The sequence below is a fragment of the Balaenoptera physalus genome, assembly GCF_965194825.1.
Source record: "Balaenoptera physalus genome assembly, chromosome: 2".
In the NCBI taxonomy this organism is placed as follows: domain Eukaryota; kingdom Metazoa; phylum Chordata; class Mammalia; order Artiodactyla; family Balaenopteridae; genus Balaenoptera; species Balaenoptera physalus.
Window position 1 is genome coordinate 51470069 of NC_138883.1, and position 22250 is coordinate 51492318.

Genomic DNA, 22250 nt, shown 5'->3' on the forward strand with positions numbered 1-22250 from the left:
AGACAAAAAGAGAAGATTAGGAATTGTTTTTTTTTTTTTGAGATTCAAGACAGGTATATACCTTATCTATAATGAAAACATTTAGCATTTACTGTAAGTTCATTCCACTTATAATATTTTAAACAAAACCTTTTGCTTTTTCATACATGAAACCAGCTTAAGTAGGAGGCAAATCAATGCAATATATTATATATTCTGAATGTACCCACATTCTAGAAATAACAGCTGCAATGAGAGACAGAAAGAAAAAGATGCAGCCATTCATATTTTGTGACAGGCATATCTCTGTTAGCTTCTAAGGCCTAAAGTGAACAACTACTGCAAAAGAGATTTGGACTGATGAATCTAAAATCTGCGAGTACGTGACATGCCTGGGAAGGCAGCCATGTGAAAGATTAAAATAGCCCGCTCTGATTTCAGACCCATTGAAGAGTAGCAGAATCAGTCATGGAGGATCATCCAGAGGTGCATTTATTTCACTGCAATATTATTGCCACACAGGTTCCATTTATTTGCTAATAAAATTATTCCTAAATTTATAATTTCACTCTTGTAATACTTGCATTATGCTTTTTTTATGATCTGTCTGTAAATAATGTAGTCTAATTTAGGTAAAGAGTTCTGTGCATTGGGTTCCACCCAGTGCTATGATGAAAAGGTTTATATTGGGGAATTCTTTTGAGTTTTTCTTAGTTTGGTTTTTACTTCCTATAAGTTTGGTTTACCCCTATCACTCGAACATGCGAGACTGGGGTTTACTGACCCTTCATGCTAAGAATGGATTGCCAGGCAAAACTTTTAACATAGAGTACAATGTTCACAAAGGAAGAAAAAAATCATTAGCAAACTCAAAGAAGACACAGCATACAGGAAATGAGATACTGTCCAGGTGGAGGGTTGCAGGACAAAACAATGGGCACGTGTTTTGATTTTTAGGGTAGAAGATAATACATAATTGCTGGTAAAGTTGCTTTTAAATATTTCATTTATTAGATATCAAATTATGTTTTAGATATCTAATGGTTGAAAATACTTTGAATTCCTGTAGTGCTGTACCAGAGAAGTAAAAATTGAGACTATCCTAATAAAAATTTTCCTTTTATTTTCACTAACCAGATCAATATTTGAAAGCACAAATTTTGGTGAGACTGTAAGGAAACAAGCACTCTCTTACATTGCTGGTGAAGATTCAAATTTGTACAATCTCTAGGGAGGGAAATTTGGCAATATCTAACTTAACTATATATGTGTTTACCCTCTTTATACAGCAACCCCATTTCTAGAAATTTGCCTTAAGGATATGCCCAACAATATAAAAATTTATGCACATTTATTCATTGCAGCACTATTTGTAATTGTTTGCAATCTCCTATATTACCTCATATTGGAGAGAGGTTGAAAAGCTGGTTCAGCCACACAGTGGAGTACTATAGTTCTGTTTAAGAAAAAGAAGAATGAGAAAGATTCTATAAACCAATATAGAGTGATGTCTAGGATATACTAAGTATTAGGTGAAAAAGCAAAGTAAGAAAGAGTATCTTTAGTATTGTGTGCAGTTCTGACTTTTTTGTTGGTTCACAACCCCAGGAGCTTCCAGGGTGAAATCTGAAACAGTCTCCCATATGGGGAGGGCAGGGAGAGACCAAAGAAAGAGGCCAATCACTCCAGATTGGTAGGTGGAAGGTTTAATAAGCAAGGCGACTTATGAGGCTTGTCTTGGGCAGCTACAAAATGAATAGATCTCTGCATCCACCTGCCAGAATCTTAAAAGTTTACAGAGAGGCCTTAACTGGGTTCAGTCATGTGTACCGTCCAGATGGTCTCAACAACACCTTACTATCTCAAGGCTGTATCTTCCTTGAGCAGCTTCTAGCATGGGGAAGGCAAGTAGAATACACATTCCTAGGACAGGGGAAGGGGTGAGGAGCCTCCCACTGCCCAGGTCCATTTCAGGGTCAGCCAGTGGTCATGTCTTCTCATGACCTCCTCCAACACTTTTAGAATCATGTTAGTGTTTTCATACACTCAAAAATAATTTTTTAAAAATCAAATAGTTTGGGTAAATACCCTAAAAACACAAAAACAAATGAATTAAACATTAACTATGAATCCTCACTGAAGGGGAGAGAAAAAGAAACCAAGTTTTTTTTGGTTTTTATTTTTTAATTTAATTATAGTTGATTACAATGTTTCAGGCATACAGCAAAGTGATTCAGTTATACAAATATATATATATATATATATACTTTTTCCATTATAGGTTATTACAAGATATTGAATATAGTTCCCTGTGCTATAAGTAGGTCCTTGTTGTTTATCTATTTTATATATAGTGTCTATATCTCTTAATCCCAAATTCCAAATTTACACCTACCCCACTTTCCCCTTTGGTAACCATGAGTTTGTTTTCTATGTCTGTGAGTATAATTCTGTTCTGTAAATAAGTTCATTTGTATCTTTTTTTTAGATTCCATGTGTAAGTGATATCATATTATACTTGTCTTTCTCTGTCTGACCTGACTTAGTGTGATATCTCTAGGACCATCCATGTTGCTGCAAATAGCATTATTTCATTTTTTTTATGGCTGAGTAATATTCCATTGTATATATGTACCACATCTTTATCCATTCATTTGTCGATGGACACTTAGGTTGTTTCCATGTCTTGGCTATTATAAATAGTGCTGTTATGAACATTGGGGTACATGTATCTTTTCGAATTAGAGTTTTCATCTTTTCTGGATAGGATATATGCTCAGGAATGGGATTGCTGGATCATATGGTAGTTCTATTTTTAGTTTTTTAAGGAACCTCCACACTGTTCTCCCCAAGTGACTGTACCAATTTACATTCCCACCAGTAGTGTAGGAGGGTTCTCTTTTCTCCACACCCTCTCCAGCATTTATTATTTGTAGACTTGTTGATGATGAACATTCTGACTTGTGTGAGGTGATACTTCATTGTATTATAGTTTTGATTTGCATTTCTCTAATAATTAGCTGTTGAGCATCTTTTCATGCGCCTGTTGGCCATTTGTATGTCTTCTTTGGAGAAATGTTTATTTCAGTCTGCTGCCCATTTTTTGATTGGGTTGTTTGTTTTTTTGATATTAAGCTGTATGAGCTGTTTGTATATTTTGGAAATTACGCCCTTGTCATTTGCACCATTTGCAAATATTTTCTCCCATTCCGTAGGTTGTCTTTTCATTTTGTTTATGGTTTCCCTTGCTGTGCAAAAGCTTTTAAGTTTAATTAGGTCCCATTTGTTTATTTTTGTTTCCGTTACTCTAGGAGACAGATCCAAAAAATTATGTCTGCGATTTATGTCAAAGAGTGTCCTGCCTATGTTTTCCTCTAGGAGTTTTACAGTATCTAATCTTACATTTAGGTGTTTAGTCCATCTGGAGTTGATTTTTGTATATGGCATTCGAATTAGATTAGAATGTTCTAATTTCATTCTTTTGCATGCAGCTATCCAGTTTTCCCATCACCATATGTTGAAAAGACTGTCTTTTCTTGTATATCCTTGCCTCCTTTGTTGTAGATTCATTAACCATAAGTGCGTGGATTTATTTATGGGCTTTGTATCCTGTTCCATTGATCTGTGTGTGTGTTTTTGTACCAGTACCATATTGTTTTGATTACTGTAGCTTTGTAGTATAGTCTGAAGGTAGGGAGCATTATTCCTCCAGCTCCATTTTTCTTAAGATTGATTTGGCTATTCAGGGCCATTTGTGTTTCAACACAAATGCAAAACTTTTTTGTTCCAGTTCTGAGAAAAATACTGTTGGTAATTTTATAGGGATTGCATTGAATCTGTAGATTGCCTTGAGTAGTATGGTCATTCTAATAATATTAATTCTTCTAATCCAAGAACATGGTATATCTTTCCATCTGTTGGTGTGGTCTTCAATTTCTTTCATCACAGTCTTATAGTTTTTGGAGCACAGATATTTTGTTTACTTAGGTAGGTTTATTCCTAAGTATATATATATATATTTTTTGATGGATGGTAAATGGGAGTGTTTCCTTAACTTCTCTTTCTGATAGTTTGTTCTTAGTGTAGAGAAATGCAACAGATTTGTGTGTATTAATTTTGTATCCTGCAACTTTACCAAATTCAATGATGAGCTCTAGTAGTTTTCTGGTGGCACCTTTAAGATTTTACATGTATAGTATCATGTCATCTGCAAACAGTGACAGTTTTACTTCTTCCTTTCCAATTTGGATTCCTTTTATCTCTTTTTCTTCTCTGATTGCTGTGGCTAGGACTTCCAAAGCTATGTTGAATAAAAGTGGTGAGAGTGGACATCCTTGTCTTGCTCCTGATCTTAGAGGAAATACTTTCAGCTTTTCACTGTTGAGTATGATAGCTGTGGGTTTGTCATATATGACCTTTATTATGTTGAGGTATGTTGCCTCTTTGCCCACTTTCTGGAGAGTTTTATTTTTTTTATCATAAATGGATATTGAATTTTATCAAAAGCTTTTTCTGCATCTATTGAAATTACACCATGGTTTTTGTTATTCAATTTGTTAATGTGGTGTATCACACTGATTGATTTGTGGATATTGAAAAATCTGTGCATCCCTGGGATAAATCTCACTTGATCATGGTGTCTGATCCTTTTAATGTAGTGTTGGTATTTTGTTGAGGATTTTTACATCTATGTTCATCAGTGATATTGGCCTGTAATTTTCTTTTTTTGTGGTATCTTTGTTTGCTTTTGGTACTAGGGGGATGGTGGCCTCATAGAATGGGTTTGGAAGTGTTCTTTCCTCTGCAACTTTTTGGAATCGTTCCAGAAACATAGGTGTTAACTCGTCTCTAAATGTTTGGTAGAATTTAACTTTGAAGCCATCTGGTCCTGGACTTTTGTTGGGAGTTTTTAAATTACTGATTCAATTTCAGTACTGGTAATTGATATGTTCATATTTTTTATTTCTTCCTGGTTCAGTCTTGGGAGATTGTACCTTTCTAAAAAATTGTCCATTTCTTCTAGGTTGTCCATTTTATTGGTGTATAGTTATTTGCAGGAATCTCTTATGATCTTTTGTATTTCTGTGGTGTTGATTGTAACTTCTCCTTTTTCATTTCTGATTTTATTGATTTGGACCCTTTTCCTTTTTTCTTAATGACTCTTGCTAAAGGTTTATCAATTTTGTCTTTTCAAAGAACCAGCTTTTAGTTTCATTGATCTTTTCTATTGCTTTTTTAGTCTCTGTGTCATTTATTTCTGCCCTGATCTTTATGATTTATTTCCTTCTACTAACTTTGGGTTTTGTTTGTTCTTCTTTCTCTAGTTGCTTTATGTGTAAAGTTAGGTTGTTTATTTGAGATTTTTCTTGTTTCCTGAGGTTAGCTTGCATTGCTATAAACTTCCCCTTTAGAACTGCCTTTGCTGTGTCCCATAGGTTTTGGATAATTGTGCTTTCATTTTCATTTGTCTATAGGTATTTTTTGATTTCCTCATGGATTTCTTTAGTGATCCATTGGTTGTTTAGTATAGCCTATTTTTCCCCCTCCATGTGTTTGTGTTTTTTGCAGTTTTTTTCTTGTAGTTGATTTCTGTTCTCATAACATTGTGCTTGGAAAAGATGCTTGATACGATTTCAATTTTGTTAAATTTACCAAACCTTTTTTTGTGGCCTACCATGTGATATATCCTGGAGAATGGTCCATGTGCTCTTGAAAAGAATGTGTATTCTGCAGCTTACAGATGGAATGTTCTATAAATATCAATAAAGTCCATTTGGTCTAATGTGTTATTTAAGGCCTGTGTTTCCTTATTGATTTTCTGTCTGGATGATATGTCCATTGATGTAAGTGGTGTGGCAAAGACTCCCACTATTATTGTTTTACTGTTAATTTCTCCTTTCATGGTTGTTAGCATTTGTCTTATATATTGAGTTGCTCCTATGTTGGGTGCATATATATTTACAATTGTTATATCTTCTTCTTGGATTGATCTCTTGATCATTATGTAGTGTCCTTCTTTGTCTCTTGTAACAGTCGTTATTTTAAAGTCTATTTTTTTCTGATATGAGTATTGCTATTCTGGCTTTCTTTTGGTTTCCATTTTGGTAGTATACTTTTTTCCATTCCCTCACTTTCAGTCTGTGTATATCTCTAGATCTGAAATAAATCTCTTGTAGGCAGCAAATATATGGGTCTTGTTTTTGTATCCATTCAGCCAGTCTGTGTCTTTTGGTTGGAGCATTTAGTCTGTTTACCTTTAAGGTAATCATTGATATGTATGTTCTTATTGTCATTTCATTAATTATTTTGGATTTGTTTTTTTAGGTCTTTTTTTTACCCTTTTGTCTTTGTTCTCCTATGTTTTGATGACTAATGATATTTTTGGATTCCTTTTTCCTTTTTGTGTGTATATCTATTCCAGATTTTTGGTGTGCAGTTACCTTGATGTTTTTGTGTAGCAGTCTATACATATATACATGATTATTCTAAGTTGCTGATCTCTTAATTTCAAATGCATTTTAAATACCTTGCATTTGTACTCTCCTCTCCTCATGATTACTGTTTTTGATATCATATTTTACATCTAATTGTTTTGTGTATCCCTTAACTGCTTATTGTGGCTACAGATGATTTTACTACTTTTGCCTTTTAACATCCCTACTAGCTTTGTGTGTGGACAATTTCCTACCTTTACTGTATGTTTGCCTTTACCAGTGAGCTTTTTCATTTCATATTTTTCTTGTTTCTAGTGTGGACTTTTCTTTTTCACCTAGAGAAGTTCCTTTAACATTTGTTTTAAAACTTATCTGATGGTGCTGAATTTTTAGCTTTTGCTTGTTTGTAAAGCTTTTGATTTCTCCATCAAATCTGAATGAGAGCCTTGCTGAGTAGAGTATTATTGGTTGTAGGTTTTTTCTCTTTCATCACTTTAAATATATCTTGCAACTCCCTCTGGCCTATAGAGTTTCTGCTGAAAAAATCAGGTGATAGTCTTATGGGAGTTGCCTTGTATATTATTTGTTGCTTTTTTTTTAACATCTTTATTGGAGTATAATTGCTTTACAATGGTGTGGTAGTTTCTGTTGTATAACAAAGTGAATCAGCTATACATATACATATATCCCCATATCTCCTCCCTCTTGCATCTCCCTCCCACCCTCCCTATCCTACCCTTCTAGGTGGTCACAAAGTGCTGATCTGATCTCCCTGTGCTATGCAGCTGCTTTTTGTATTCTTTCTTTATCTTTAATTTTTGTCATTTTGATTACAATGTGTCTTGATGTGTTCCTCTTTGGACTCTCTGCACTTCCTGGACTTAGGGGACTATTTCCTTTCCTCGGTTAGGGAAGTTTTCAGCTGTTATGTCTTCAAATATTTTCTCAGGCCCTTTCTCTCTCTCTTGCTCTTCTAGGACCTGTATAATGCAAATACTAGTGTGCTTTATGTTATTCCAGAAGTCTCTTAAACTGTCTTTATTTCTTTTCATTTTTTTCTGTTCAGTGGCAGTGATTGCCATTGCTCTGTCTTCCAGCTCACTGATCTGTTCTTCTGAATCATTTAGTCTACTACTGATTCCTTCCATTGTATTTTTCATTTCAGTCATTGTATTCTTCATCTGTGTTTGGTTGTTCTTTATATTTTCTAGCTATTTCTTAAAAACTTCTAACTTCTTGTTCTGTGCATCCATTCTTCTCTCGAGTTCTTTGATCATCTTTACTATCATTGCTCTGAACTCTTTCTCAGGTAGATTGCCTATCTCCACTTCCCTTAGTTCTTCTTCTTGGGTTTTATCTTGTTCCTTTTTCTGGAACATGTTCCTCTGCTGCATCATTTTGGCTAAATTGCTATTTGTATTTCTATGTATGTAGTAGGTTATTTATGTCTCCTGACCTTGGAGAAGTGGCCCTCTGTAGGAGGCATCCTATGCATCCCAGGAGTGCACTCCCTCTTGTCACCCAAGCTATATGCTTTAGGGTTTCACCCTAAGGGGGCTACGTTGGTCTTTTTGTGGTGGGATGTGTGGGTGGTCTAATAGGCCCCTAGTTGTTTAGTTGCCAGGCCCTGCCTTGTGTGGCTGCTCCTGGCTGCTATTTAGTGGGGCCTGGTCACCAGGTTGCTGGTTGTGGAGCCCTAGGGGGCTCTCAGGTCTAGTGCTGGCTCTCTGGTGGGCAGATTCAGGGTCCCAATGACTCTGGAGCTGTTGCCCACCCACTGGCAGGCAAAGCCAAATCCCGTGGTTAGTGCCAGTCTACTGGCAGACAGAGCTGATTACTGGAGTCTGGCTGCAGGGCCCAGGGTTCCCAGAGCTTGTTTTAGATCATTGGGGTGTGTGTGTCAGTTCCTGACACAGTTGGGTATGGGGTCTTGGGTGTCCCGAAGATTGTGTTGATCTGCTCTTGGGCCAGGCTAGGGCCCTGCTGGTCCCAAGGAAAGGTTTGGGCTGCACTGCAGGATCATAGTTTTCTTGCTACTGGTGTCTGCCCCTGGTGGATGAGGTTAGTCTAGAGGTTTGGTCTGGCTTCCTGGTGGGAGGGGCTGGTGCCTGTCTACTGGTGGGTGGAGCTGGGTCTTGGAGCAAGCCCAGAGGCAGCTGTGGGCTTTTTAGCCTTTAGGCAGCCTGTCTACTGATGGGTAGGGCTCTGTCCCCACCTAGTTAGTTGTTTGGCCTGAGGCATACCAGCACTGTCACCTGCAGACTGTTGGGTGGGGCCAGATCTTGGAGATACTGAGCCAAGATGTCAGCTGCCAACAATGTTCCCCAATATGTCTACCCCTGGTGTCTATGTCCCCAGGTGAGCTGCAGCCACACACAGCCCCCACCCGCCACCATCTTTCCAGTAGATTCTCCAAGAGCAGCAGCTCCTATCAAATTACTTCTCTTGCCCTGTGTCCTGGTGCACTTGAGATTTTTCTGGGCACCTTTTAAGAGTGATGTCTCTATTTTCCCCAGGCCTGTGGGGTTCCTGCAATTAGGCCCCACTGGCCTTCAAAGCCAAATGCTCTGAGAGTTCATCTTCCTGGGCTGGGGAGCCTGACTTGGAGGTCAGAATTCTTGCTCCTGTGGGAGAACCTCTGCAATATAATTGTTCTCAGTCTTGTTGTGTTTCCTTCTTTATGTCTTTAGCCGTAGAAGATCTTTTATTGTAGATTCCAGTCATTTTTATCGACGGTTGTTTTTCAGATAGTTGTAATTTTGGTGTGCTCATGAGAAGAGTTGAGCTCAGGGTCTTTTTACTCTGCCATCTTTTATAGATCAAGGAACATTTTTTTTTTAGAAATTAACCTTTGGATATAATACTTATACAATCATAAACAAATACTGAACTTTAGTTGTAGTAGGTATGCTTTTTCAGTGGTATAGTTTAGCAATTCTCAAACTACTTTCTATATATTCTAGGATTAAGCTAGTTAGTAACTATATTATAGATGTCTGAATTTACTCTTAAAGGGTTCAAAATAAAGATTATAAGTGTACCTGTGTTTTAAGGGTAAATACAAATTAAAAATAAGAGATTTAAATTTCCCTGTGGAAAATAAGGGAAGAAACTTCCCTTCTCGCTTTTCTTAGAGCATGTCCTTTAGACAACTTGTATTATAAGCACATTCTCAATGTCTTTAAAATGTGTGTAAACCTTTTTAGAAGCTAAATAAGCCTCTTGTTAGCTTTAAGACCCAGGAACCATCTCTTTATAATGTGGTCACCTAAGAAGATAGTGCCCAGTTTCCAATTCTCTGTGCGAGGGTAGGAACCTAATTTGGGCGAGTCCCTCTTTCCAGGTTGCAAATGGATTGTATCTGCTAGGTTATACAAAAGGGTGTTTTTTTTTTCCCCCTCTAGGCAGTCTCTTAGCAGATTGCCTGTAAAGAGCATCGAATTCTGGATTAATGCTTATTCAGTAATACAGCTTTCTTTCCCTTACACCTTTGTGAAGAGGTTTTCTGGGTTGAAAGAAGAAGATTTTATTTGTAATTATATTTCCTCAACAGTAGAGAAAGGAAGAGAGCATAAGGAAGAGAGAGGGAAAGAGAAAGAGAAAGAAAAGCAAATGTGACAATGTTAATATTTGGGGAATTTGGATAAAGATTATAGGGAATTCTTTGTACTGTTCTTTCACCACTTCAATAAGTCTGAAATTATGTCAAAATAAAAAGGTAAAAGAAAAGAATGAATAAAACAGAGGAAATAGTAGGAGGGTACAGAAAAAATGCTGAGCATTAAACTCACCAACCTCTGGTTAGTTTTATTCAGGAAATCCAGGGCCTTGGCACCTCTTTCAGAATCTTGTTCCACTAGTCACCACTAATGAGATCTCAAGACTGACCTGTAGCAAATTTACGCACCTCACCAATTTATCACTTAGGAACTTTTCAGAACTATGTAACTCTTAGCTCCTAGCACTATGATAGGAAACATTTTCTCAATTTTGTGACAGATCAAGATGCAACTAAATTTCTAAAAATGACTGAGAAGTTATCATATTTTATTTGCAAATGTGGAAATGCATTATGCAATAAATATTTAGCAAATTCAACAAATCTGTTATTTCTAAAGGCAAAAAATATTTGTAAGTCACTCAATATAATAAACAACAAAAATTATAATATACACAAGGAGAAATCAACCATGCCTAAAAATTAGAGAAGCTCTTCATAGCTTATAATCAGCCTTTTGATGTTAAAAACAACTATATTGAGCTTCAGTGGAAGAGAAGCAGCTGTATTGTTTCTGTGAACTATCAGAAAGGGAAATGCCTCAGTAAATTATAAAAAAAATTAAAAGCAACTACTTATATCTACATTTATTTTCTACATTTAGAAATAAACTACATTTATTTTCATATCTTTCTATATGTCATTTCTGTAAATTCTCTATTCCAAGTTTATGTGCCCATTGGTATTATGGAATGGATAATCTCTTAAATGTTGTGTATTCCTCACCACTATAATGGTGTTATAGATTTCTTTTTGTCTAAATAGTTTATCTTGTAATTCAAAGTGTCTCTACTTACTAAAATGATAGGGAAAGCAAAATATTGAGTGTCAAAAAAACCAAAAGCTACAACTTGTACTATTTTCCATTTCTTATAATCCTATTATCCTTTTGCCAAATTTTCTTTCAGTACTGTAATACTAGCTTCATTAATTGCATTGGCCAAAGAAATTCTAAAAGTATACAAATAATAGTTATAAAATAGTAATAGCTAATGTGTCATAAGAAAGAACTTGCTACATATCATGCACCATGTTATGCACTTAGACATTTATTTCTTACAACAATTCCAAGAGTCTTATTATTTCCAGCTTATAAATGAGCTAACTGAAGCTCATAAAGATTAAGTAACTTTTCCAAGGACACAAAGCTAGTAAATGTGTAGATCAGCTTAAATATAAGACTGTTTGATTTCAAAAGTCTAGAAAAAGCATCTGTAACAACAGTATTTCTCAACCTGGATTCATCATCTGAACTACAGAATACAAGAAAAAAATTATTTGAATGACGATTTCCTCAATTTTCCCAAGAGAAGTTAATTCACTAGCCTCTATTCATTAGTGATTGGTATGTTCTGGATAACATGCCATGCACTGTACATTGATTCACTTAATACTCAAAGCCACCTGAGGGAAACATGGCATTATCTCAAGTTTCCATGCTGGGAACTTTATACTTAGAATGGAGAGTGAATTGACTGAGTTCATGTAGACATTAAGTGGTGATAAGAGAACAAATAACAAGCATGTTATTTTAGTTGATCCTGATGCACTACTTAGAACTTACTGACAAGTGGAACTCCAGTTAATGAATGGGTTATTTACATCATTTGTTTTCAGATTTGACTGTACAATGTGCCTGAATTCCACCCCAAGAAATTCTAATATGATTGAGCTGGGGTAGTCCCAGGGCATCAAGATTTTGAAAGCTCCTCAGATGACTCTAAGGTACAGTCAAGTTTTACATAGTCTCAAAAATCAAGTCCTCTTCCTCCTCTTCTTTCTCCTCCTTGTCCTCCACCTCCTCCTTATTCTTTATCATCATTTCCCTCTCCAATAAACTGACCAATTTCCCTAGGTACTACAAAGATATACCAGGCTATATTTCAAAGAGAAGCAAAAAGGTTACCTGATTGATTTCACATGATGCTATCTCTAAATCAGCCAAGCCAGGAAAAAGTATAAACTTTTACCACAAAGAACTATTTCCTACCTACTTTTCATATAATAGCATATGATCTCCATCAGGAAGTCTGTCTTCAGAAGGAAATTCAATTGTTGTAATGTAGGTTATCTAGTAATTTGCTGTATTGATCGTTATCATCATTACTTTATGAACAGAAGGCTTATCTGTGCTTTGCAAAATCTGAGAGGTAAGAGGCAGACCAAGCACATATTGAAATTACCTGAAAAGTCCTGACACAGGGAATTGTGGGAAATAGTATAGATTAAAAGAATCAGAAACTGAAAGATCACTCATCTTACAGATAAACTAACAGAAAAATGCAGTGAATGGGCCATGACTTCATAAATGAATATTGATGTTCCCACCAGTAATGAAGCACCACCACTATAGAAAAAAACAGTTTTTGTTTGTGTGGCTCTCTATGGTTGGATCTACTTTTTCAGCTTTGTTCTTCTTGCCTCCCTCACCCAAAGCTCATACAGAAGAAAGCAGATGGACAAATAAGGCACTCTCAAAGAAAAATAACTTAAAAGGAGAAACGAGGAAGTCATTGGTATCAAGGATACCATACGCATTCTTACTCCTACACTTATTAGTTATGAGACATTTGGCAGGTAAACAATCTTGAGCAAGAACAAAGCTGGAGGTATCACACTTCCTGATTTCAAACTAAATCACAAAGCTACAGTGATCAAAACAGTGTGGTATTGACATAAAAACAAACACATAGATTAATGGAACAGAATAGAGTGTCCAGAAATAACCCACTCATAAATGGTCAGTTGATTTTTGTCAAAGGAGCCAAGAATATACAGTGGAGAAAGGATAGTCTTTCCCATAAATGGTGTTGGGAAAGCTGGACAGCCACATGCAAAAGAAAGAAATTGGACCCCTATCTTACACAATAGACAAAAATCAACTCACAATGGATTAAAGACTTGAATGTAAGACCTGAAATTGTAAAACTCCTAGAAGGAAACATAAGCGATAGGCTCCTTGACATTGATTTTGGCAATGATTTTTTAAATTTGGTAACAAAAGCAAAAATAAAGAAGCAGGACACCATCAAACTAAAAAGCTTATGCTCAGCAAAGGAAGTTATTAACTAAATGAGAAGGCAAACTATGGAATGAGAGGGAATATTTTCAAACCACATATCTGGTAAGGTGTTAATAGCTAAAATATATAAGGAACCCATACAACTTAATAGTAAAAAACCAAAATAACTTAATTGAAAAATGGGCTAAGGATCTGAATAGACATTTTTCCAAAGACATACAAATGGCCAATAGGTACATGAAAATTGCTCAACATCATTAATCATCAGGGAAATGCAAATCAAAATCACAATCAGATAGCACCTTACACCTGTTGGGACAGTGCTTATCAAAAAGACAAGACATAAATGCTGGTGAGGATATGGAGAAAAGGGAACCCTTGTGCACAGTTGACTGGGATGTAATCTGGTGCAGCCACTGTGGAAAACAGTATGTAGGTTCCTCAAGAAATTAAAAATAGAACTACCATATTATCCAGCAATCCCATTCTGGGTATATATCAAAGGAAACAAAACCATTATCTCAAAGAGATATTTGTACTCCCATGTTGCTTGAAGCATTATTCACAGTAGCCACCATCTGAAAATAACCTAAGTGTCTATCAGTGGATGAATGTATTAAGAAACTGTGATACACCACACACACACACACACACACACACACACAAATGGAATATAATTTAACTTCAAAACAGAAGGAAATCCTGTCATTTGTGGTAACATGGATAAACCTGGAGGGCATTATGCTAAGTGCAATAAATTAGAGAAAGAAAAATATTGTATGGTATCACTTATACATGAAATATTTTTAAAAAGTCAAATTTATAGAAGTTAAAAGTAGAGAAAATAGGGAGAAGTTAGTAAAGGGGTGCAAGATTTGTTATGGGTTGAGTAAGGAACACTGTGCTGTAGCATTGAAATTTGCTAAGAAAGTAGAACATAAATGTTCTCACCAAGTGAGGGGAAGTATATATGTGAGGTGATGGATGTGTTAACATGATGGGGGAAACCTTTTCACAATGTGTACACATATCAAATCATCACTTTTTATTCTTTAAATATATTACAACTTTGTTAATTATACCTTCATAAAGCTGGAAAAAAAGGTTGTATGAAGACGGGAATTTTGATTTATTTGCTACTTTAGACCTACTTTTTATAATACAGCCTGGAACATGGTAGAAATTAGTATTCTTTTTCCATTTCTCCAGTTGTAGTTTGTCATCATCTCTAGGTGCCCTGCACTTAATTTTCTCTTACTCTGCTTTCATTTTTGACCAACTATCTTTCTTTTTGAGATTTCTGTTCTGTTTTGTTTACTACTTTCTGGCTTGGGGTAATTTGCTAAAATTAAAACCTTTCTGAGTTTTTATCTGCTTTATGTCTTCATTCACTGACATTGTCTTGCATTTTAATTTGAATACTATGGTTACTTCAGAAATGTTCATTTTACGTTACTTTTCCTAGTTAAAAAATATTAAGCAGCACATTTTCAATACTAAGTATATCCTTGTTGTTTTTATATACTGTAGAGGATACAAAAACATTTTAAGAAGAAGCAGCTTTCTTCATTGAGCTAAAAATATAGTTGGGCAGAAAAAATTCCAGAAGAAATACAAAAATATATACCTCAAAGTGGTAGTTCTGTTATTACACACAACATAGGTTGAGAAGAGAAAGCTTGGTGTAGGCTGATTTAGTTTCTCTGTGCCTTTGAGGTAAAGACATACTTTTCTCCTTACTCTGCCTTCTCTTTTATACAAAAGATAATTTTGCTGCCATTTTTTTTGTTTTAAATTATTATTATAGAAAATTGAAATATTTACAAAAGAAGAAAAATACTATAGTGAACCTCAAGGACCCATCACCTAATTTTTGGTTTTCTTTTTTAACATTTTTATTGGAGTAAATTGCTTTACAATGGTGTGTTAGTTTATGAGGTATAACAAAGTGAATCAGCTATACATATACATATATCCCCATATCTCCTCCCTCTTGCATCTCCCTCCCACCCTCCCTATCCCACCCCTCTAGGTGGACACAAAGCATTGAGCTGATATCCCTGTGCTATGCGGCTGCTTCCCACTAGCTATTTATTTTACATTTGGTAGTGTATATATGTCCATGCCACTCTCTCACTTTGTCCCAGCTTACCCTTCCCCCTCCCCATGTCCTCAAGTCCATTCTCTAGTAGGTCTGCATCTTTATTCCTGTCAGGACCCTAGGTTCTTCAGAACCATTTTTTTTTTTTTTTTAGATTCCATATATATGTGTTAGCATACAGTATTTGTTTTTCTCTTTCTGACTTACTTCACTCTGTATGACAGTCTCTAGGTCCATCCACCTCACTATGAATAACTCAATTTTATTTCTTTTTATGGCTGAGTAATATTCCATTGTATATATATGCCACATCTTCTTTATCCATTCATCTGTCAATGGACACTTAGGTTGCTTCCATGTCCTAGCTATTGTAAATAGAGCTACAGTGAACATTGTGGTGCATGACTTTTTGAATTATGGTTTTCTCAGTGTATATACCCAGCAGTGGGATTGCTGGGTCATATGGTAGTTCTATTTTTAATGTTTTAAGGAACCTCCATACTGTTCTCCATAGTGGCTGTATCAATTTACATTCCCACCAACAGTGCAAGAGGGTTCCCTTTTCTCCACACCCTCTCCAGCATTTATTGTTTCTAGATTTTTTTGATGATGGCCATTCTGACCAGTGTGAGGTGATACCTCATTGTAGTTTTGATTTGCATTTCTCTAATAATTAGTGATGCTGAGCATCCTTTCATGTGTTTGTTGGCAATCTGTATAACTTCTTTGAAGAAATGTCTATTTAGGTCTTCTGCCTATTTTTGGATTGTGTTGTTTGTTTTTTTTGATATTGAGCTGCTTGTATATTTTGGAGATTAATCCTTTGTCAGTTGCTTCATTTGCAAATATTTTCTCCCATTCTGAGGGTTGTCTTTTCGTCTTGGTTATGGTTTCCTTTGCTGTGCAAAAGCTGTTAAGTTTCATTAGGTCCCATTTGTTTATTTTTGTTTTTATTTCCATTTCTCTAGGAGGTGGATCAAAAAGGATCTTGCTGTGATTTATGTCATACAGTGTTCTGCCTATGTTTTCCTCTAAGAGTTTTACAGTGTCTGGCCTTACCTTTAGGTCTTTAATCCATTTTGAGTGTGTTTTTGTGTATGGTGTTAGGGAGTGTTCTAATTTCATTCTTTTTCATGTAGCTGTCCAGTTTTCCCAGCACCACTTATTGAAGAGGCTGTCCTTTCTCCATTGTATATTCTTGCCTCCTTTGTCAAAGATAAGGTGACCATATGTGCATGGGTTTATCTCTGGGCTTTCTATCCTGTTCCATTGATCTATATTTCTTTTTTCATGCCAGTACCATACTGTCTTGATTACTGTAGCTTTGTAGTATAGTCTGAAGTCAGGGAGCCTGATTCTTCCAGCTCCATTTCTCTTTCTCAAGATTGCTTTGGCTATTCAGGGTCTTTTGTTTTTCCATAGAAATTGTGAAATTTTTTGTTCTAGTTCTGTGAAAAATGCCATTGGTAGTTTGATAGGGATTGCATTGAATCTGTAGATTGCTTTGGGTAGTAGAGTCATTTTCACAATGTTGATTCTTCCAGTCCAAGAACATGGTATATCTCTCCATCTGTTTGTACCATCTTTAATTTCTTTCATCAGTGTCTTACAGTTTTCTGCCTATAGATCTTTTGTCTCCTTAGGTAGGTTTATTCCTAGGTATTTTATTCTTTTTGTTGCAATGGTAAATGGGAATGTTTCCTTAATTTCTCTTTCAGATTTTTCATGATTAGTGTATAGGAATGCAAGAGATTTCTGTGCATTAATTTTGTATCCTGCTACTTTACTTGATTAGCTCTAGTAGGTTTCTGGTAGCATCTTTCAGATTATCTATGTATAGTATCATGCCATCTGTAAACAGTGACAGTTTTTTACTTCTTCTTTTCCAATTTGGATTCCTTTTATTTCTTTTTCTTTTCTGATTGCTGTGGCTAAAAATTCCAAAACTATGTTGAATAATAGTGGTGAGAGTGGGCAACCTTGTCTTGTTCCTGATCTTAGTGGAAATGGTTTCAGTTTTTCACCATCCATCACCTAGTTTTAACAATTATTGCCTGAACACCAATCTTTTTTCACTTATATATGCTCTTAACTCCTCCCATCCCCTTACTTTACCATTGTGAAACCAATCCCAAATGATTTTATTTGTAAATATGTCCGTGTGAATCACTAAACAAATGGACCATTCTAAAACATTGCAACAGTGTTATTATTGCACTTACATAACAGAAACAATAATTTCTTAATATCAGAATTTACTCAGTATTCATATTGTCCCAGTTGTCATTTTTTTTTAACTTGAATCAAAATATTAAAAAGTTCTTTATATTTGCAATTAATATCTCTTTAAGAGTATTCTTTGTTGACACATGTTGAGTTTCTAAAGCTAGAAATTTATTCCTTTAATTGTAAAATCTCTTGTCTAAGCTTAGGCTGGAGAAATATTTATTTGATGTCAGCTATAACACTAGGAAGGAAGTTGAGATATCAGAGAGTAATTTCTATGAGAAATTATTCCTGCTTCACTGGCTTGAGGATGAGAGCTTGAACTAAGCAGCCTAGAACTTCCTACTAATCAATCACCGTCTCATACATTGTAGTGGTCACCCTAATTGTGTTACCTCTAAGCGTGCATAGCCCCCTACCTAAAGTAATAATGAGTGATTCTCATGTCATAGGAATTCTTGGGCGGCTTTTTTATCAGCATGGACTGTTGTTCAATAGGAAGTTACTCTATGTAAATGTTAATATTTATTCAATTTCTGCTGCCATAGCCTTATGTGATTTTTTTTCTGTAATGAAAAGAAGTGTAGCACACTGTAACAGCAATGATTGGAAATAACTCTTGAAATGTCAAGGACTTTTTCTTTAAACAATAATTAGCAGATTAAATGCCAACAAGTACATTGAATAACCATGATATTTTGCATTTGGACCACAGCCAACATCATCAGTAAACGTAGTCCCTTAAGGATCACATAGCATTCTGATCTTGAATTGAAATGTTATGTATTAAGGTATATTTTCATTATTCAACAGTAACCTTGACTATATAAGGTATGTATAGCAAGTCTGAAATGTTACACTGTACACAGTTTACTAAATTACAGGAAAGTATTTGAGAGTAAATTCCATGTCATTTTAGCTTTTCCCTTAAATTTTTTGATATAATTTTATAGCCCTACCATATTCAAGTTTTCTGAATTCATATACAATGGTTTAGAAAATATGCACACTAAATTAAATAGTTAATCCAATGAATATTTATTTAATGCCTATTTATACCTACTCCTTAGAATAGTATCTGGCATATAAAGCAGAGACTAAAACAAAAAAAAATCCCTGCCTTCATGGAGCCTCCTTTAAATAACCCTCACAAAAGGAAATAGGAAGAGTTCTTATTGATATTTCTGGAAAACAAGTATGAGTGAGTGTATTTATTAAATATCCAACATGTTCCAGGCACTGGGCTAAGTAGCAGGGACAACAAAAGGAGTTGGAAACATTCCTTCCCTCCAGAGTGGTGTGAGAAGGTAATAGAGCATAGTCAGTCATAAGTAGCAGACTAGGCAAAATAAAATCACGTGAAGACTAAAAGCAACACTGGTAGATGAGAATATTAGTGGGAGATGATAATGAAAGAGAAGGATATAGAACATGAGAGGATATGGAATTTTCCCACCTTATTTTGATGGTAGATTCTTGGACAAAGAGATAAAATTGATTTAGATTTTAGTTTGCCATAGATTGAACTATACGACAAGCTGTTAAGAGTAACAACTTCAGATTGCTGAGTGTGGGAGCTGAAATGCACTTTAATAACTAGGTAAGTCAAAGCAACAAAATATGTTGAAATAAAAAAAGTTTACTCACTCAAGCTGATTCATCATTTGAACTAAGTCAGAATTTACAAGGCTTTTAGGGATGGATATCTGATCCTATAATTGAAAGTTTATGAAAATTAACAAGCTTCTTTCTCTCATAATGTTTTTTCTATTAAAAAAATTGGTATTGAAATCAGAAAAAAAGTTTTCTTTGGGTACCTTTTGAATTTTGTCATCTTATTTTTTTGTCCCTCATAAGGGGCCACTTTCTCTTCAGTAGAATTACTGCTGACATAGGATTGCTGAAAATGAAAGGTCTCTCTGTTCACTATTTTCTAATCGATACTTCTCTAGAACCAGTACTCCAAATTGTTTGTATGCTTTATATATAGAAAGGCAAGTGCACATAATCTCTAAAGAAACCAATCAGAAAACCATCAGTGTCCTAAAAAATCATCAGTAGAAGAATGGTTTAAGTAGAAGAATGGTTTAGAGTAGATAATCCTCCACAATATAAAGTCATTTAAAAATACAACAATAGTGAAAAGGTCTAAAGAGTGAGTCAAAATAAAGAAGATGTTACCCCTTACTGGACTCATAATAGGCCTCATAGTCCCAGTGATAAAGGTACTTAAATTTCAAAGATTTTAGCACTGGTAAGTAGTTTAAAAAACTTGACAGACTTGCTCAGTTAGATTCTGTGCTTAGATTTGTACTGATTTGGAAAGCATGTTGAGATGCTGATGCTCTGTTCCAGGTGCAGCATGAAGCAGTTGGGCTCTGACAAAGAGCCTTTTGGAAGCAAAGATAAATACACAATGGACAATGAACACCTTCTCAATGGGTCTTTATGCATTCGCTTGTAAGTGTGGTTTTTAATCATCTGTCTTCACTGACCTTGTCAGTTGGACTATGAGGAGATTAAGAGCCATAAAGCACAAATTTTAGAAACTTTAAAGGACAAACAAAAGTAAAAGTGAAAACCAGAGAAGTAAAGGAGGAAGGAAAAACCTTGCCTTCTGAGGGACATGTGATTTAAGCCAGGTCCTGGCAGAACAAATCACCAGACAAAGGATCATCTGCACACATATTCCTGCTTAAATATTGCTTTTCCTTTTTAAAGAAATATTTTCTGTTTTATGACCCTTGCAGAAATTTTGCCACTCTAGTGTGATTGTTGTTTTTCTGTTTGTACAGGTACATTAAAAAGTAGGCAATGGGGAGCTAAGACTTTCAAGTAAAGATCAAACTTGTATACAGTAAAACAATAAGTAAGAACCAAAGGATATAAGTTTTAAAAAGCTAAGATGGCAAAAGTAATCAGATCTATTCCCAGTTCAGGAAAAATTGAGGATTACATCTTGCAAATATCTGTCAGTTAAATGTAGCTGTGCTTAAAAGGTATTTCTCTACACAATTAAATGATATGAGGGCAGATGCTGAGATGCAGTTTTCAAGCCAATAATCCAAGATCTAAGAGTACTTAGGTATAAAAGCATAGATGAATAAATGCAATGAAAAATAATCTTCTGCACCTACCCCCCCCATAGAATATAGTAGTAAGAAATACACTTTTAAAAGTTATTGTTATTACCAGGGCACATGAACAATATATTGTAGTACGCACATGGATGAAGACGAATACAAAAGATTCATTTCACTGATAAATAATTATACTAAGATTATTGCAATTAGTCCACATAGGTTTCCAACCTCCAAGAAATATTGGAATCAGTGTCTCCTACAGGGACGTTGCTAACTCATCGTCTCCTCTGTGAGAATTGGGGGGAAAAAAACACTTTCCTTCCTTGGGGCAGGCTTAGCCCAGGACCAGGGTCATGGTTCTGCAACACTCACCCAGTTAGGCTAGCACCCTTATGCAAGACAGCCTTATAATCTGGCTCCTGGTCATGATGAAGTATTTCAAATGCTGCCTTCAGGTATAATGTAGACAAAGCTTTCATTGTACCTGACAAAGGTCCTGTACCTATAAAGGAATTTAATTTCTTATATTTAAGATGGTCTACTGTAAATGTTATTTGAGAAACTTGCAAATACATTCCAGGTAAATGGACCAACTAAAATCAGTTAAGTAAGTATTGTTATTATTATTATCAGCATTTGAAATGACGATGAAAAGTGAGATGTAATGTTTAGTTAATTAATAAGGCCAGAATATACTTCTATGGTCAAGAAATGATTGTCATTCTAAGACACATTTGACAAGGGACTAAAAAATTAACTACATTTGTGAGAGTTTTTTAGTTTAGAAAAGTAAAAACGACAAGTATACATCACCTTAAACACACATTTCTAGTTATCTTCAATAAGTATCTTCTCCACACACAAGGGCATTATTTACACACTTATCTAGTCATGAAATGAAAACATATATAGACAATAGAAATTCTGTTGGTCAACCCATTTGAAACCCAGGCAAAGCAGAGAATCATAAAAATGTATAGGTACATAATGTAACCATTTTAACTTTAACCTAAAACCTAATGTATATTAATTTATCATATATATATTTTATATATGGTATATAATCAATAAAATTTGGTTTGCATTAATTATATTAAGTTTTATTCTCTTTTATAAATATAGAAAATATACTTACTTTAAAAACTGTGAGCAGAATCCTTGTAGAAGTTAACCAGTATTTGCAGTCAGTATAATTAGTTTCAGCCACTCATTGGTATAATTTTCCACTATGGAATGAATGTTTATGTCCCCCGAATTCCATATGTTTAAATCTTAATGCTCAATGTGATTGTATTAGGAGGTGGAGCCTTTGGGAGATAATTAGGTCATGAGGGTAGAGCCCTCATGAATGGGATAGAACACTAGCTATTTCCCTATCTCTATTTCTGTCTATATCTCTATCCCTTTCCCACACCCCTTCCCACTCTCATGTGAAGGTACAGGGAGAAGATGGCTGTCTGCAAACCAGGAAGAGTATACTCACTAGATACCAGATCTGCCAGAGCCTTGATCTTCAACTTCCCAGCCTACAGAACAGTGAGAAATAAATTTCTTTTAAGTCACCCAGCCTATATAATTCGTTATAGCCACCTGAACTGAGTAAGACAATTACCTATATCAGGGTTTT

General features: G+C 35.3%; 1 long non-coding RNA gene across 1 annotated transcript in view; it reads left to right on the plus strand.

The window, feature by feature from the left end:
• LOC309656140 overlaps positions 1 to 22157 on the plus strand; it is a 67100-nt gene extending 44943 nt beyond the window's left edge. Inside the window, exon 2 of the long non-coding RNA XR_014261169.1 lies at positions 19896 to 22157. This is a non-coding gene — a long non-coding RNA (uncharacterized lncRNA). The remainder of the gene's footprint in view (positions 1 to 19895) is intronic.
• The last annotated feature ends 93 nt before the right edge of the window (positions 22158 to 22250 follow it).